The sequence below is a fragment of the Castor canadensis genome, chromosome 2 (genome assembly GCF_047511655.1).
Source record: "Castor canadensis chromosome 2, mCasCan1.hap1v2, whole genome shotgun sequence".
Taxonomy (NCBI): domain Eukaryota; kingdom Metazoa; phylum Chordata; class Mammalia; order Rodentia; family Castoridae; genus Castor; species Castor canadensis.
The window spans coordinates 39,147,043-39,162,085 of record NC_133387.1 but is presented as its reverse complement, the minus strand read 5'-3'; the positions used below and the strand labels follow the sequence as shown (position 1 = coordinate 39,162,085).

Sequence of the window (15,043 nt, the reverse complement as noted above, 5' to 3'; positions counted from 1 at the left end):
GTTTTGTTCTCGCCTCCCTCCCCACCCCCTTCCCTGACTCGCCGTCTGGGGCGAGGGGAGGAGGCGGAGCGGGAGGTGGGGAGAAGGGTGGGGGTGGGGGAAGATCGGCGCAGAACAAACAAGTTCTCTGGCGAGTTGTTTACATAGCAGGTGGACCTGACGTCAGCCAGGAGGCTCCACAGCACATCCGAACAATATTCTGCACCCCCGCCCCACACACCTCGCGTTTTCCCCTCCCTTAAAGAAGTTGGGGGCTCAGGGAGATGGGTGGAAGGGGCAGAGAGGCATCTTAACTGGCGCGTTTCAAACCACTTTTTGGATCAACAACAACAACAACAGCAATAACAACACAAAGTAAGACAAAACAAACAAGTGGCCCAGCAGTACTTCAGAATCCGCGGAGGCGTCCCTTCCCCCACCCCGCCCCTTGGAAGAGAGGCAGCGCGGTGCGCAGTATGTGTACTGTTTGCATTGCCAACAACACGCGCGCGCCGCCGGGTGCGCGTGCCCGCCAGCGCACACTCAAACACAGACACACATACAGACACACGCGCGCGCGCGCGCGCGCACACACACACACACACACACACACACACACACACACGCACACACACGCACACACACGCACAGATCCGGGTGGGGGGGAGCGGCTGCGCGAGACAGCGCGAGCCTCCGAGAAAGCGCGAGACACGCCAGCGCGTGCAGCTCCGCGGCCGCCGCTTCGCCCCGGCTCGAGCCCCGCGCCACCCGCAGCCCTCCCGCGAGTGCCCGCCCAGGTTATTTATGCGGCGGCCGCGTCCCCCGGCTGCGGCTTCCTCCGGCCCCCCTCCCCCGGGCGAGCCCCCCACTCGCGGCAGCAGCTGCTGGGACTCGCGCGTGGGTGCGTTGTTTGGGGGCTTCTGCCTGGGCGCCGCGGGTGCCACCTCCTGGGACGCTGCCCACCGCGTCCCTAGTCGCGGTAAGTTTCTTCGCCCTCACTCTGGCGCGCTGTACCTTCGCACCCCACCCCGTCCCAGCCACCTCCACGCCCGGCCCGGCTGCGACTGTACTCTTCTGCTCCGCGCTTCTCCTGCGGCGGCGGCAAAGTTTCGCCCAGCACCAGCGCTGCGCGCGGCGGGGCGAGTGTGACATGTGTCAAATTTCGGATAGGCATTGGGGTCGGGTTCCGAACCCAACATCACCACTTGTTCCTTTGAATTTTGCTTTGTGATGGGGAAAGCGGGAGTCCAGAGAGGGGAGATCCACCGTTGGCTCACGGATGGTTTTCAGTTTTGAATATTCAAAATGTTCCCTGGTCTGGAGAGACCGCGGCTAGAGGAAAATGTGTGTCGAAACACCAGATGTGTGTTTGTTTACTCTTACTACTTTTTAAAAATTGTTTGTTGTCTTCCTCTCTTTTTTCCCTTCCCTTTTGCCCCCGGGAGGAGAAACAACCGTAAAAACATCTGGCGGTTAGAAGTGCACAGTTTATTGATCCAAATGCTGACCTTTATTTACTCAGTTGGGCAAGTGCACCCTTCTCCTCTCTTAGTTAGGCAGTTGGGCGTTCATTTCAGAAGTACTTGTCTGGGAACTGGAGAAGCGTAAAGCGACACTCCCATTTCTCCAGTCCAGAAACTCCTGGCCCCTGGTGACGCTTCGGGATAACTCTGTCTTGTGTGCTGCCCCAGATCGTTCTCTTCCTCTTGTCTATGCTCTTAGCACGATCCGCTTTCCCCGATATTTGCCCTGGTTTTACTTTTATTCATCTTTGGAAAGAGCTCATAGCTGTGGGTGGGTTTGGGGTGAAGTTGCACCCCACGGTTCTTCACCCAGGGCACGTGGGCGGGGCGCAAACATTTTCTGTGAAAGCGACGGCTTTGCCTTGCCCTTTTACCTGTAAGTTGGCAGAGGCTGAGGCGAGCGTAGGGCAAGCGGGCAGAGCGCGGGTCCTGGTGCCCCTTCTCCCTCGCGGCGGCTCAGTGTGGCGGCCGCCCCAGCCGGACCGACAGGGTGGCCAAGCGTATAGCCAGGGCGCCTCTCCAACTCCGGGCCAGATGCTTCCTGACACCCCAACTTCCTTGTGGGCCCTCACCTAACGTGGGTATTCTTGTTTGGGCCTCTTTCTTCTTCTAGTGCCTGGAAAAAAAGTTGCCCTAACTGTCCCCAGCCTCTTGAGATCTCTTAGGTAAGTCTCTCAGGGTACCTGGCACATAGGGCGACACTTTGATTAAAAGGAACATAAGGGAAAGACGTCTACAAGTCTGGGCATTTGAAAGCAGAACCAGTGTGCATTGAGTCAAGAGAGGCCGAACTGACCAGGACTTGGGAGCCTCCTCAGAATCTGGAATCCCCAAGGAACTAGACCCATCTGTGTATTTGTTTAAACCACTGAATGGACAGATGCTCTCTATAACGCTCATATGTTCCCTCTCCCCCTTTCCTCTCACCACATGTTGAAATCCAATTTCTGATTTTGAATAATGCTTGCTTCCAGGTGGGCAGACACTGGCTACATGAAGTGCATGAAGTAGCCTAGGTGAGTTCTTAGAAGGGGTAGGAGGGAGTAGGTAGAGCTGTGGGAGTGTGGAAGGTGTGTACGCGTGTACTCATCATGGATCAAGGTGCTTAAAGAACTACTCCCCAATCTGGGTACAGTCTACTTGGGAGAATAGTTACATAGTAGCAGGTAAACTTAAGGGAGAAAGTGACGCCCTGGTGTCAAGTAGCTGAAGTGGCCCTTTTCCAATTGGAAGTATTTGGAGAGATTTACTTTTAGAAAACAAAAGTTTGCCTGGAGGGCACATCTTTGCACAGTCTGGTCTGCTAAGTGAAATAGCTTGGTTAGACAGCAGTGAGACAGGAGAAGTGTGTTAAATAGCAAGCCTGTGTTAAGAGGTCAAAATTGAAGTGAAGATGAGCTTTCAGATACTTTCATATTCAAGTTTGCATTGCAGAATACTTTGGGAAATGTTTTATATTGTCAAGGGGCCTGTTTATCTTTTCTGTCACTGTGAGTTATGGCTAAGTATATTCTCAGTGTACTGGAATTTTTAAATGTAGTGTTTGTTTAATGCTGTTAAACACAATGTACAATTTTGATTTATCTGAACCTACATTAATAGAGTGGATATAAAGCTATATACATTGTTATCATTAAGTCCATAAAGTTTCATATATGCTTTAGAGCTTTTTAAAGTTCTTGTTTGCTCTTTCTTTCATTATTTCTCTCCTTCCTTCCATTACTTAACCTATGTTCAGTTGTCCAGATCATCACTTCCTTAAGCAATCCACTGTTTCAGTGTTGCCTAAAGAAGCATTTAATTGTAATTAAGCTATCAGTTTTGAAAGAGGATACTATAAACATGATGGTATTTCCTTCTAGGTAAGTGAAAGAGGACACTCAATTTAAAATGGACTTAAAGTTCACTTTTGAACAGTAAAAGAAATACAAGGATTTTCAGGGAATGATTTTTAACATTCAATTAAAATATGACTACAACAAATACTTTATTTTTTACAAATAGATGTTTAAAATGTTACCTTTACACTTCAGTGTATATTAAAATAAATTGAGCAATTAAAGGAAGAATATACAAATAACAGTTGTGAACCATTTATAATTGTTTTATATTTTTGGATATTGTTTAATAGACTTCTTATTCTGGAGTGGAAGGAGGCCATTAATTACATTATGACATAAATAGATTTATGAAATGGTTGTCCCTCAGTAAATTGTCACTGGAGTTTTATTTCCTTGCACTGAATATAGTGCATTAGTTGCACTTAGAAAATAAACCTTTGTAATTTTTAGGAACTTTAAGAAAGAGGAAATAATCATATGTGGCACACCATGGAAATAGTTAAAGGCAAACATTATTACATGTGCAGATAGCCTATGATAAGAAGTTATATTCCCTTGGTAGAAGCAAGATTTTAAAAATGCAAAACAATTCTTTTTACAAAGCTATTAGAATTATGCTTATAGAAAAATGTATTTAAACATGTAAAAATAACTACCAGTATAATGAATATAATCAGACAAATTTACTGGACACTTTTAAGACAAATGTGAAGGATAGAGAACTTAATTCCATAAAAGTTATATTATTTGTGAATTTTTAGAACTTCTCTCTGGCCATGCCTCATCACCATTGTCTATTCCGATTAGGACAATCTCTTGTTAAATCATCTATTAGTTATAATACTGATAGAACTCTGAACAATGAATGTGGTCATGGATTTTTTGCCTCTCTGAATTAAATCCAAAAGAAGTCCCTGACTTCTAAGAAGGGAATGTGATTTAGGATACAAGTCACTAAGAAGTTTTCTGGTTGAATTCAGAAGTGGTATCAGTTCCATCACAATTACTGAATACTAATTTTTGGCACACTCAAACTATTTTTTTCTTTATATTCATGATAAACAGTAGTACTCATCATTAAATGAATGGACCAAACATGTTCTAAGCAATACCCAAATTCATGCTGCCCTTCAATAAGCGAGACTCTTTCTTAAATGAGGCCCAATGAGATTGTGATACTGGTATAAATATTTGAAAACAGCCTTACTTATGTAGTCTTTAGTTTGTAGGGTTCCAACAAACTTGAGAGAATCCAACCCAGAAAGTTTATGCTTTGTATTCTTAAGGCTTCTGTAAAGGTAATTCAGGTCCTGGAAACTAAAAATCTACCTTGAAGTTCATGTTTTGCCCATAGTTTAATGCCTTTTTGAAATTTTGTATGCTATTGCTTAGTTCTCTTCTTAGACAAAATAAACCATTTCTTAGGTCCAACTATTGCTCTTTTAATATAGTTGGAGTAAAGTTCCATCATTAAGTCTTTTTCAATTAAAATAATTTAAGTTCTTTGAGATTTTTGTTTATTTTTTAATGCATGAAGTTTTTCAGGTCATTTATATTATTTTCTTATGATTTTGTTCCAAACTTTTAGCTTCATTTGTTTTTCAGAACTTCAAAGTGGGCCTTATAACTATTTTTTGTTTGTTTGTTTTGTTTTCTCTTATGTCTTTGAGCATCACTAGCAGGGTTGTCTAAAAATACCACTACTTTGCCTTTTTGTTTGTTTAGCCCAGCCTTGTTTATATGAAATTTTCTATTGCAATGTAAGTATTCATATTATAGAGTATTCTTTCCTGTAGAATATTTTTTCCTTGTAGACATTCTTGTTTGATATTTCCACTTATCTTATTACCTCTGATACATTTTTGCATATACTTTTTTCTTCCATCCCTTTCCCCCATTTTTTCCAGGTAAAACAAACAAAAAGTAACTAGCTTTGAGGAAATATAAGGGAGTATTATAACTTAGAGTTTAGTGGTAAAAATTTGAGATGCTGAAGTGAGGGCTTTAGGGAAGATACAGATTGATTATGTTGTAATGCTAGTAATATTAAAACAAAAATAACCTATGTGCACGTGGTGATGTACCTTTTGTAATAGTGTTTGTTAAAACTATGATTTCATTAAGTATTGTTTTGGTGATTTGCTGTCTCCTCAAATGTAGTAATGTAAGTATTGGCATATTTAATTTGTGGAGTATAATCTCCATCTAATAATTGAAGTGATTACATATTTGTGTTTATCAGTACAGATATTGGCCTCATGGCCAACTAAATGTGCCATATCCATGCTCTAAAATAAAGTATCCTGCCATCACCCCATTTCATTTTTTTAATTACATTTTAGTGGTATAGAGCTATGATTCACTTGTACTTTTTCATCTTGTAATTGTGGACTTTGTTTACTCTCTACATTGACTTGACTTGCATATTCACATTTCCACCTTGTCACATTCAATTTAAATTCTAAACTTACTTCAGTTTATGTAAACCTAAGTAAAATTTAATTTTAAAATACATTTTCTTCATAAATCACCTGTGATGATTCAGGTTAAATGTTCTGAATTCCTTGATATTTGAAATATGCTTTCTTGGGCCTGTAATCAACTCCTTGCTTGAGTTCAATTTTCCAATCAGTTCTGCTCTTCTGTCCTCCCAGGATCCACCAAGAATATCGAGAACATTTATATTGATAAATATGTCACACGGTACTGACGTCTTCATTCCTTTCTGCTATGGCAAATTATTTTCATTTAGTAAGAGTGAATAAAATTTGATGTTGAAAAAGTACATTGCTGTGAAGCAAATGAATTCCCTGGGACTTAAAAATTCTTGGCATTTTTACTTTATTAATGTTCCTCAATTTCTTTCAATTTCTGTCTTTGAACACTTAAAATATACTTTGTGTAAGATAATGCTGATTTAAAATTTACTTAACATTTTAGCAGTTCTTTTGAAGATTTTTCTAACATAAGTCTAAAAGATTGTACCATTAGAATGTCTAAGTTTTTTAAAAAACCGGTTAAAGAATTTAACTTTGAATTCTCCCAAACAAGGGATGTAACTAGAAGGAATTAAAGTTTTTCTGGTATTCATTTATTTATTTTTCTTTCTCCTCAACTTTTATGTTTATTCCGTGGCATTCACTATGAAAGTTTCCTGTATCATTTTATATCAGTATCATTTTGATACCCATATACAAATAAAGCCATCATTTTGTAATTTTTTTCTAAACCTTAAGAAGAAAACCTTTCTTAAATTGCATTTTAAAGGGAAGAACAAAATCAGTGGTAGACATATTTTGGAGAGAGCGTAACATTTCTTCACTGGCAGATAGTGAGGAGAACATTATAGTACACTAATCCAAATATCTTAACATCTTAGCATATGCACACTGTCATGAAATCAGCTCATTAAAAAAAAAAATCCCAACATCTTTAAGATCTATTCCTCACTGTTGCTTCACCCAAATCTATGTTCCAGGTCTTGGTTGAGCTATATCTGTATGCCTGTAACTAACTCTTCACTTACTTTTTATCTTCATTTTTTTCTTTGATTTTTGAGTTTGTCTGTAGTTTAGTCAAATGGCAACAAAAAATGATGCTCTGTAAATGTGATATGTAAAACCACAACTACTGATCTGGTCAGATCCAGCCATCATTCCCTGACTGAACTCTTGCAAGGGCTAGTTCATTGATCTCCCTGCTTTCCTCTCCAGACACCACAACTTATTATACATATATACATCCATTACATATATTACATTACTTTTGTATATACTTCCCAGCAGCCTTTTAGGTCTCTCAGAATAAAAAATAAAGACTACATAAAGTTTTGCTATTTTTCTTCTTAGTCTACTCTATAGACACACTGGCCTTCTTGAAATTTCTCAAAACATGATGAGCTGATTCCTACCTTAGAGCTTTTCTGTTCTCTGGAAGGCTTTATACTCACATGTCTTCACTAACTTCAGGTCTGTGCTCCAGTGTGTTCCTTTTAGAGACTCCTTCTCTGACTGTCCTGTTTCAAATAACAAGTCCTTATTGACTATACTCTACCACCTTTATCATGTATTATTTTTCTCCATGACACTGTAGTCAATAGACATTTCACACAGTTGTTTATTTAGTATCTCTTCCCTTAGTGAGAATGTATATCCCATGGCTCCAGGGACTTTTTTTTTTTCCTTCTCTTCTCTAATTCAGTGCTTAGAACAGTGCCTGGCACTAAGTATATCTCAACATTGAGTGTAGGACTGAATGGCTAACTGGAGGCCCAAGATTACTTCCAACTATCATTGCATAATTTGTTTTTCATGTAATTGAAATTACTTTTCACCTTCATTTTTCATCGTACAACCATTTGATACTATATCCCCTTTTGATCGACAAAGTCATGGTTCTCATCCTAGTTGTGTGTATATCAAGCTCAATATTTTCTTATTTCTCTCTCTCTCTCTTTCTCAGTACTGGAATTTGAATTAAGGCTGTTGAACTTTCTAGGCATGCACTGTACTACTTGAGCCATCCCTTATGTGTTTCCATGGGGCTTGTTTCAAGCCACAATCCTTCTACCTATGCCTCCCGTGTAGCTTTGGATTATAGGTATGCTAATATGCTTAGTTTATTGGTTGTGATGGAACCACAACCAATCAACGTTGCTTCAAACCACAAACTTCTCAATCTCTGCTTTTCCAGTAGCTGGGATTATTGGCATGAACCACTAAGCCTGGCCCCATGTTTTTATCTTGACCTGAGAAACAATATTACACTTAACTTTTAAAAGTTGTGATTGGGCGTCAGTGGTTTTGGACAACAAAGTTTCAATAGTTGAGTGCTTTAATATAATGGTGTTTACCACAAATTAACCTAACATATTTAATCATTAACTTGTATTAATATGAATCCATAAGTATTTTATAGTAGTATTTCTAAAAACTGCTGTCACTACAACCTGGACAAACCAAGATTTTTGGGACTCTGCAAGGAAAGATGGAGGATAATGGGCCAATTGTGGTCTTTCTGGGATCTGTCTAGTTGTCTTTACTTCTTTGCATTGAAAAACACATTGTAAGTTTACAAATTCCCTCTTTTCTCTTTCTTTCATGATGTATCATAAACAAAGCAGGTTAAAGATTTATGATAGATGATAAGCTCATCTCACTAAATTTAAAATTCCACTTTTTAGCTTGTTCAAATTGTTTGTGGTTTCTAAAACATGACAAGTGATATAACTGTCCTTATAAGGTCACAGGAAATAGATATTTTCTTACAACTATAATGCCCTACAGATCTTCCCGCTATGTCGTTTATATTTAAAATTGAGCTAACTTGCTCAGAAATTTTATTGTACATACCTTGAGAAAGCAGAAAGGAGTCTATAATGTTTTCTGTTGCTAATGATAAGTAGCAGGTCTCTCTTCCTAGATTACTTTGTCTCATTTCTTTCTCTTTCCCTCCTCTAGACTGGAAATAATCTTGATATCTTTTTGTAACACCAGTGATTACCCTTGGAAAACTCTGAGGCAAGACAAAATTTTTAGTCCTAATTATCCCTTTAAAAAACTTTTAACTCACACCTTCTTTTTCCCTGCACCTTGGATACTCAGTACCCTCCATGTCTGCATCTGGTTATTCCAAATGCCAGTGCCCTCTCTCCTTGTTGCAAGTAGAACATTTTGTATTAAAGGACTTTCCTGATAAGAATACTGCATTTCAGAGTGATAATGTGATGATGATGAATAATTTTGAAAATAATTCCATTACTATTCTAGATAATGAAAATAGCCACCTTGGTCTATACACAGATTGTCATGTTAAGTGCAGAGAACTGCATACTGGTACTATATGTCTACAACTATTGTGTGATTTTAGGTGAGTCATTTCCTCTGAATTAAAAATACACTGCAGTACCTCTAAGATTTTTGTAAAGTAAAATATTTTATGAAATATGGAGTCAAGTTTAAAACTATGAAATGTTTTCTCATTGCTACCACATAAATTAGAATATAACAATGAAAGGGGGGAAGATATTTCCAAAAATAAAAACAATTACCTGAAGCAAAACTTATCATAATAACTTTACTCAGAGGTCTCAGTTAAAACATCAGTTTTTATTCAGTTGTCTTACCCCATGATATGTCTTCAGATCACTCCTCTCCTTCCCGAGCAGGAATGGAGCCTCTTACTTAGCCAGAATGGGAACAGGGACAGGTAAAGGAAGAGTGCACATGGAGTTGATCACATTAGGATTAATAAACAACAAAAAAACACCTGGCATTCTCTTCCCTGAAGCTCAGAGTACTAACATTCCATAGAGAGTAATTTATTCAAAAAGTTTCCTTGGTCCTACGCTCAGTTACATATTTAGCTGTTGGTGCCACTAATCTGGAAATAGTGTGAACTTGGATAGTCTGTTTGATAAACTTCATATTTTTAAAATTAGAGCTTCCTTTTTTAATGGACTTGACACATACGACAGACTCCTTTATGACCCACATAAAATGTTGGGCACCACATGGTCTACTCGATGCATTGTGCTTATCAAATGGAAACATATCTGTTTGGCTGTGCTATAATTTGGCCTAAAGGGAGCAGAACACGAATTTTATACAGTGCTCTGTATAAAAGAAGAAGTACTGCCCCCAAACTTTTCAAAAATCTTCTTTTGGGGACTGCCAGAATATTTTTAGAACTTCATCAGGGTTGTTCCTTTATTGCTTTGCTTTCTCAGCCCCCAGTCATGCGGTGCACACAATCATGGAAGAGTACACACTCCATGAAGTGTGTTGTCTCTCAATCCAGCTGCATGGCCCGTCATAATCAGCCCACTCCACAGGTTCAGCACAACTTAGGCGAGCAGGGGTGAAGATTTGTTGCTTCTCTGAAGATAGGGGATGATAAGTCTCATTAGTTTTTAGCATTGATGTAAGCTTGCAAAAATTCTTATTTGAATGCATTTTGTCTTGCTTTATATTCTAGGAAATGCACATGCCTACAACAGAAAATAAAATTTGACAGTCTGTCTTTATGTTGTCGCCTCCAAAATAGTGTTAAAACTCAATTTTCTTTATCAGTTCATAATATTCCTTTACTTCCTCAAAAGTATGCCTTTAATTTGCCCTTTGATCACTGCTAATTTTGGTCATTTGTAATTTTCAATAATGTCAAACTATTCCCCATCCTATATATCTATCACTCTGACTATTCTACAAGCAGGAAAGAGGCAATGCAATTTTTTACTTCTAATTGGTATTAAATTTTACATATCTCTTCGCTTTGATATCACTCTGGGTCTTTAAAACATTCAGTTAGGTGAAGCAATGCCAAATTCTAAAATATGGCTAAATGTATGCTTCTTCATACCATATTAAAAGGATATCATTATTGTTTTGTTTTCCTTTTGGAAAGAACTTGTTTTTTGATGAATAAATTTTAAGTGTAAACGTACAATGGTAACATGGTAACAAAATGCAGTATACGGAATGCATGAATAATTACATGACTACTTAATTAAATACATGTTGTCTTCCCCTTTTTTGTAATACTGGGGTTTGAACTCAGACCCTTGAGCTTGCCAGGCAGGTGCTCTTCGATTTGAATCACGTCCTCAATCCTTTTTGCCGTCATTAGTTTTCTAACAGCATCTAGCTTTTATGCCTGAGCCAACCTAAACTGCAATCCTCCTAATATAAGCTTCCCGAGTAGCTGGGATGATAGCCATGAACCATAAGATCAGTACTATTGGTTGAGTTGGGGTCTCACTAGGCTTCAAGCTGGATTCTCCCAATCTCTGCCTCTTAGTAGCTAGGATTATAGGCAGGAGTTTCCACTCCTGGACACAATGTTTATTTTCTTATTACTAGAATTACATTTCTTATAGGAAGATATTTTGAAAATAGAATGTGAATAAATAATTTTATTTTTACATGTTAACTGCTCATCAAACAGTGAAAATATATTTGAGTGTTTACAAAAAGCAAGCTGGTTGTACATTTGACATTTCATTTTAGGGTAAGATGTTGGTTAACATATTGTTGATCCCAATAGTATTCTGTCAAAATATTCACTTTTATTATGATTTATTAGTGACACAAATTATATTTTAATTATTCATCTTTACAAAGTTATTTCAAGCTTTTTGTGTTTTCTATTTTTTATCAAAGATTATTGTCATACAGTAAAATTCAGCCCATTTTAATGTATGTTTTTTGCAAATATAAAACTGTATAATTTTGTTCATCACCACCCAAATTCTTCCATGTAGCCTTTAGTGAACACTTCTACCTGTCTCACAGCCCCTGATATCCCTGATCTGTTTGCTATTGCTCAAGTTCACTGTGTAAATAGAATCATATGGTATGTAGCCTTTTGAGTCAGGTTTTTCACTTAACATAATTTATTTGTATAATTTTGTCTTTGTAAGAATATTGTTGCTTCTTTATATCCTAACTTCTTGGGAGTTTGAGTTCTCTGTTTTCATTCAAATATAAGATACTCTGAAATTCTATTTTGGTTTTAGATAGTGTTTACTAGTTAATAATTCCTAAGAATTAACTTTGTAGTCTTCACCATATTAACTGTTCCACATTTCTACTTCTTCCACCAGTGTCTCTGTTTCTGTCTCTCTGTCTCCTTTCTGACATTGACTGTCCTTGTTCCCATAGCTGTCTATTGCCCCTGCTTTTGAAATCCTTGTAATCTTTTTGACTGATTGGAAGATTTAAGACACATTCAGGTAGTTCTTACAGAAGAAAGAAGCCAATTATTGGTTATTTAGTAATGTTCATTCATTTATTCACTCTATCACTGGGCATATACCAATTTCATTACATAGCAAAATTAGTACGAAGACTCCACTAATCCTCGACTTGAAAGGAAACTTTAAATCAAGAAATTGTTTTTCTGATCTCCCTTCCAAGTCATATTGAAGATGAACTTGGGATTGTTATCTGAGAATGTCTGTCAAATTGCCTATGGGCTGCAGTATATATAAAAAGGGAATATTCAGAAAGGTAAATCAAAAAGTCAGATACACTATTAAGAACAAATTGTCAGTTTGAAGGGGCTAGGTTGAAATGGAAAAGAAAGAAGGGAGACAATATAGGAATGGAAATTAACAGAAACATGGATAAATGATCTGTGTGTTGGCTTTTTTATGGACAAGAAGTTAAAATATATCTGAATGAGAAGGGTGGAGTCTCCATTGGTAGTAGTCCTAGATAGTGACTTTCTAAAACTTCCATGAACAAAAACTTTATTATCATAAAGTCCAACATTCAAAAAAATTTAAATTGTTAGAAAGTTTTTCCTCACACTGAATTGGAATCAAGTGAAATTAATTAGCCATTACTTTTGGCTAGATGCCTTACATCTACACCACACACAGGTAACTTTACATGTCTGAAAAGTCACCATCAGCAATGTCTTTCTTTCTCAGTCTAAACAAGTCAAGTTTCTAAGTTATTCTCTGTATACTAAAATTAATCTATACTTGCCAAAATTTCATGTTTGCTACAATTTTCCTTTAAAATGTTATATTCAGAGGAATATAATTTTCTTCAAAATGTTATGTATTCACATGATACCATAAATGTGGCTTGAACAACAAATAGTACCAAATTCGTTTTTTTTGGACTTGTTATGCTGTTAGTAGAACTGTAATTTATTATATATAAATTTCAATCAATATACAATATCAATAGTTTATTTTTTAAAAATATGATTTGTACCTTGGTTACATTTGTAATTTTTTTACTAGAAATAAAAAGAATATTGTTAGTTCATGTGCGCAACTAAACTGAAAATTGCACTGTAGATTATATGTTAAAAATATATTGAGAAGACTTTTATAAAAATTTATGATTTTTATTTCTTTTAAATTATTAGTATGCATTAATTGTACAAAGTGATGGGTTTCATTTTGATATTTCTGTACATACAAGTAATGTAGTTTGATCATATTAGTTTATTTATTCATTTCAAGATTTTTAAGAAACTTATTCTTTTATCTATGTAGCAATTGTGTACCCATAATTTTTATTAATATATTTTATAGTCTACTCATTATTTTTGAAAATGTTGAGCAGAATATGGTTAAGAGTAGTGCCTTTTCCATTCATAGCAAAGACAGACTACTTAACTTGACATTAGTTTTTCGTGGGTAATTGTTTAGCTAGTGACATTTATTTGAAATTGATCATAATTAATGTAATAGGGCCAGCATGTATCAAGCCGTTGGTTTAAGTAGGTCCTTTTCTAAGCACTTTACATGTATTCATTCAATCCTCATAATACCTTCGTAAGGAGGTTTTTTTCTACTTTATGAATGATAAAATTGAGTCACAGATTGTTGAGAATTGTGAAAAGCCTGAGATTTTACACTACTTGAAAGCTAAGAAATTAACCGTCGGTTTTGTTGATACTTACTGAAGACACAGACGTTGAGTCAGAGGCAAAGGACCCTGCTACTCATGGTGTAGAAAGCAGCATGAGTTTCATGTTTGATTTGGTTCCCTTGTTCCTGAGATGCCACAGGGGCTTTGCAGAGTGGCTCCTGTTGATGTTGAAACTTAAGGAGTTGTATCACAAAAGAGGAACCTCAAGTTTAGGAAACCTAATCTTTTGCTCTAGACAGGAGACACTATCTCTATATTCTAAGGCTTTCTACTAAAACATCCATGAAGACGTAGTGCATAACAAAAGCTGCCAATGCTTTTGCTTACAAAATATACAGAAATAGAAGAGACCCATGACAATTTACTTATCATCCAAGATGTTAAGAAATTTTCCAAAGTTGAATGAATAATAGATGGACTCAGTTTGCCTCAAGAGACTTTTTTCATACTTGGCAAAGTCCAGATATTGTGGAAGTAAGACATTACTCTGATTTACTTATCTAGTAACATGTTAGAGAAGGAAACAGAGTTAGGCATGGCATATTTTGTACATAACCATGACAAGTTTAAAAAGATTGAGTGCTCACAAACCATTTGTTTAATAACCTGTTCTAGAATTTTGTTGGGGAGTAGTATCAAATTCACCAATCTTCATTTTGTAGAATCTTTTAACTTAAAAAAAAAAGAGTATTTGCTCCCTTTATGTGTTGCATCTATTCTCTTGTACATAATTGTTCACTGTGATTCTATGATAACATTTACAAGTTTAAAAAAAACACACTGAATCTGTAATCCATTGATCCTATACACCCGGACTTATTTAAAGAGACTTACCTTCTTACTTTTTCACTATTTTCTTATTAATCAGATGTGACATTGCATTATAGCTTCAACATTTCTCTTTTTGGTTGAAGAGGTAAAAACACCTAGGTTTTACAAGATTCTGCCTAAGCTCAGTTATGTGGCAATGACATACTATAAACAGGAGCATTCATTAAAACTCTGAGCCATGTTTCTGTACTGTACTTGCTACATGTCACTTCTGAGGTTGAATAATTCCTTAATAACTCTTGTGGGTCTTTGGATATTTTCTAATTTTTCCTTTATTACTTTCTTTGTTAGTTCTAGAAGCTTGTAATTTAACTTTTAATAATTTATAATTATAATAGACATATCCCAACCCACTTTTGATTATAAAGTTTCATGCTAAGTTATCATATATATGTATATATATGTTTCCATATATATAATATAGATAAGCTATATATAGCACGGGTCAGCAAAATTTTTAGTAAAGGGCTAGATGGCT

The 15,043-nt window shown here is 36.9% G+C and overlaps 1 protein-coding gene across 10 annotated transcripts in view; it reads left to right on the top strand.

The window, feature by feature from the left end:
* Positions 1–463: 463 nt before the first annotated feature.
* Positions 464–15,043, top strand: part of Foxp2 (forkhead box P2) — a 571,690-nt gene continuing 557,110 nt past the window's right edge. For 5 of the 10 annotated variants that reach the window (XM_074064625.1, XM_074064620.1, XM_074064606.1 and 2 more), the window contains exon 1: positions 464–958. The gene's annotated coding sequence lies outside the window, so the exon portion shown is untranslated. Of the gene's footprint in view, positions 959–978; positions 2,519–15,043 lie in introns of those variants that run through there. The other 5 variants (XM_074064632.1, XM_074064629.1, XM_074064608.1 and 2 more) reach the window with 4 other exon arrangements.